The 3878-nt window shown below is 44.5% G+C and overlaps 1 non-coding gene across 1 annotated transcript; it reads left to right on the plus strand.

Annotated features, from left to right (window-relative positions):
* The first annotated feature begins 3217 nt into the window (after positions 1-3217).
* trnad-guc (transfer RNA aspartic acid (anticodon GUC)) lies at positions 3218-3288 on the plus strand. Its single transcript has one exon. It is a non-coding gene; the product is annotated as a tRNA-Asp (tRNA).
* Positions 3289-3878: the final 590 nt, after the last annotated feature.

Genomic DNA, 3878 nt, shown 5'->3' on the forward strand with positions numbered 1-3878 from the left:
ATAATAGACATTACCAAACAATGTGTTCAAAAACGGCAGAGACCGCACAAAGGGTTTGGCTTCACATATTCACCATGCTTTCGCTCCTGCTCCAACGGAAAGATCCGATCCTTCCCCAACAGTAAGAAATCCTTGTTATATTATCGAGTCCTTGGGCAATCGGTTGATATGAAATCCAATCAATTGAAAAAGGGAGTTAACTGTCTTTATTTGGGTCGGTAAAACGTTACATTGCATGTTGACGAGTTTTGACATCAGCTGTCGTTATGGTACAATCGGCCAACGGTTTCGGTAGTTCACCGTAAATTTGCTGGTTTGAGCCACCCAAGAACTACAAACTGACGCTTCTACCCGACACTCACCCATCGTTTTTTTGGTGCGAGGGCTTAAACTGCAGGTCAGTATTCACTGAGTAGTGAAAGCTTAGAGTCGTGCCGGCTTTGAAATGCTCAGTTGATCAAAACAGCGGGCTATCAAATGAACAGGTGACCACTGATATTTCCGATGCATTATTTCTCTCTTTGCTGAGCATTGCCTTTATCTTTATTTTGGAGTTATTCTGCTTTTGATAAGGATTATACCTATTTCCCCATTTATTTTCACATGATTCAACATGAACACTAAACATTGCAATTGACATTTTTCATGAATTATGATTTCAATATTTGTTGTACTGGTGAAACTAGTTCATTGTTTATTAAGTCCTCGGCTCTTTTCAAACATGATCCCACCAGACTGTGACGCTGATAGAGCACAGTACGGCCCATGAACATCACAGGAATGATAAGGTTTGCAGTCGTAGAGTCGCCGAGCGATACAACAAGAAAACCTGCCCTTCGGCCCATCGTGTCTGAGCCTGCTAGCAACCTGCCGTTCATATAAATCCTACATTGATCCCAGTTTTCTTGTTCCCCACATTCCTGTCAACTTCCCGCAGATTCCACAACTCAGCTACACACTGGGTTCGATTTAAAATAGCCAAAGCATTTTTCAACTCTCACGCCTTTGGGATATGGGAGGAACTCGGAGAACCCTGAATCAGAGGGAGAACGTGAAATCTCCGCACAGGCAGCACCCGAGCTCACCATTCAAGCGGATTTTGAAAGTACTGCAAACGACAACGCTTTGGACTTCCATGGATGCTTAATTTCCTTACAACTAAGCTGCTGTCCTTGTAATGAAAGCTGAATTGCAAATGAATGGCATGGTGATTTAGAGTAAGTCTTTTGTTAGGATAAGCGTGGTCCATTAACAAAATTCCTATATTGATGTAGGTCAATTTCACTGTCATTCGCAGTACGTGCAAGAGAAGATTGGGAACCAACATCAGACAAATGGGAGTCATCGTAAAAGTGAAATAGTGAGAGTTCAGTACTAACATATTCCCGCATGACTGAAATGTAAGGGAATCTTGAACCTAGGATATCAAATAACATCGAGAGTTTCGTAAGTAAAAAGATAAAGAAGCACATGGCCGGTATAGGGAACGGAAAACAGATGCGCCATTTCTGGCATATGGCATCCGTACAGGCGGGAAGGGGTGAATGAGTAAAAACCGGACAGCAAAGTGGTGGCGCGAAATATCCCTGGCAGACAATATTAACGAAAATCCCAGGACAGTTTATTTGTACATTCGGACGATATGGTAATCAGGCAAAGAGTAGATAACATCAAAGACCGAATGGTAAATCCGTGCGTGTGTCCGAAGTATTGTGTCAGGACATTAGTGAATATTTTTATGTTGTATTCAGTGAGGAGACACACATGTTGGTTGCATATTTCATGACCGGGAGCAAAGGTATTCCGGAGAGGGTAACATTATACAAAGAAAATGCATTAGGTGTCCCAGCAAGCACAGAAGTGAATCTATACCCAAGATCTGATGAAGTCTAAGGATAAGATTGCTGGGGCAACGAGAAAATATATTATTTAATCTTCGCTGGCGACAGCTGTGGTGCTGGATGACTGGAATTCAGGAAATGTTCTGCCTCCTATGAAGAAGGGCAACATGGATAAGTCGGACAGTGACATGCCAGGGTTGGCCCGTAATTACAGTCTAAATGTCGTCACAGGGGAGTTATGGGAAAGAAAAACGGAGGGACGCCAATAATCTGCGCTTCGACAGTGAAGGATTGTTCAGGAAAATTCAGCATGGATTTGTTTGTGGGAGGTCCTGTCTGACTGAAGTCGTTCAGATTCTTGAAGAAGTAATGAACTGGATTGAGGAAGAAAATGCTGGTGACAGGATGCTGGCCCAGAATTGCCGAGGCATATGACTTAAGAGCATGGAACTCATGGTACAAGAGGTGGCTCTAAATATTCTTCCATATTGAAGAAAACTACGGGTCAGTTTGTGTTTATATTCCGTTTTACGATGAAATGGACTCTTGAGCGGATGACCTACCTCGCACTTTATTGCCTAATCGCACTGCACTTACTCTGCAATTGTCACGGTTTATTCTTCACTCTGTCATTGTTCTGCCTTGCACTACCTCAACACACTGTTGTAATGAATTCTGATGGATGATTGGGATGAAAGACAAAATTTTCACCAATATCTCGATACGTGGCAATAATAAACCGCTTACCAATTCCAGCAGTATGTTATTCAGCAAAAGAGTCGGGCCACAACTACAAATAGCTGGAGGAACAGAGCAGGTCATGGGGGGAAATGGGTAGTCGACGTTTTGGGTCGAGATCCCTCATCTGGACTGGAAGAGTAGATCCCGTCAAGGACGAAAGGGGAAATCCATGCACTGATCCGAAGAAGTGCGAATGTATTGCGTGTTCCATTAGGTATAGCCTTGCATACCCAGGACCCAATGAGATGTACCCCAGGACACTATGGGATGCAGGCGACGAATTTGCTGGTGCCACGACAGAAAGTTTGTTTTTAAGTCTTCGCTGGCCACTGCTGAGGCGCCAGATATATGGAGTTCAGGATATGTCAGAGCTTTATTAAGGAAGAGCAGTAGGGGAGGTCAGGCAATTACAGGCCTCTAACTCTCAGGTTAGAGATAAGGAAGTGATTGAAAACATCCGAGCGGCGGGAATAATCTGCACTGAGGACGTCAAGAAGTATTCAGGAAAAGTCAACAATGATTTGTCAGTGAGGGGTTCTGTCTGACAAAGCATTTACATTCCTGAAAAATTTTAAAAAAATAGTTTAGTGACTGCAGTGCTGTTCATGGAGACGACGTGACGTGAAATATCACTTGCATTGTTGGTTCAGTGGCAGAATTCTCGCCTGTCACGCGGGAGGCCCGGGTTCGATTCCTGGCCAATGCAAACACACCTTTTACTTCGAGAAGTTGGTCGCGGCACATATCAACTCCAGCCGCCGATGCTACCTCGACCCATTGCGAATCGCCTCATGCAGGAACAGGTCCACGGCCGACGCGATCTCCCTGGTCTCTCGAATATCTGATAATAATACACCTGTGCCAGACTACTATTTAGTGACAACAGCTCCGCCTTCAATACCATAATTCCAAGGTAAGCCATCTCCAAACGCCTGGAACTGGAACTCAGCACGTTCCTTTGCAAATCGATCCTTGACTTCTTGATCAACAGGACTCAGTAAGGTTAGGCAGGAACACTTCCGCCACGATTATCCTCAACCCGGTGCCCCACACGGTTGCGTCCTCAGACAGCTACTCTACGCCCCATGGTCATGCGACTACGTGGCGACATTGTGATCTGACTCCATCTACAAGTCAGAAGATGATACGCCCGGATTCGGCCGGATCTCAAATAACAATTATTCTGAGTACAGGAAGGATATATAGTGTCATGGTCACAACTTATCCCTCTGTGTCAACGAAACTAAATAACTGTCCACTGACTTCAACAACGGAGGCCATGCACACACCTCTCTT

Source organism: Pristis pectinata, chromosome 34, assembly GCF_009764475.1.
Source record: "Pristis pectinata isolate sPriPec2 chromosome 34, sPriPec2.1.pri, whole genome shotgun sequence".
Lineage (NCBI taxonomy): Eukaryota > Metazoa > Chordata > Chondrichthyes > Rhinopristiformes > Pristidae > Pristis > Pristis pectinata.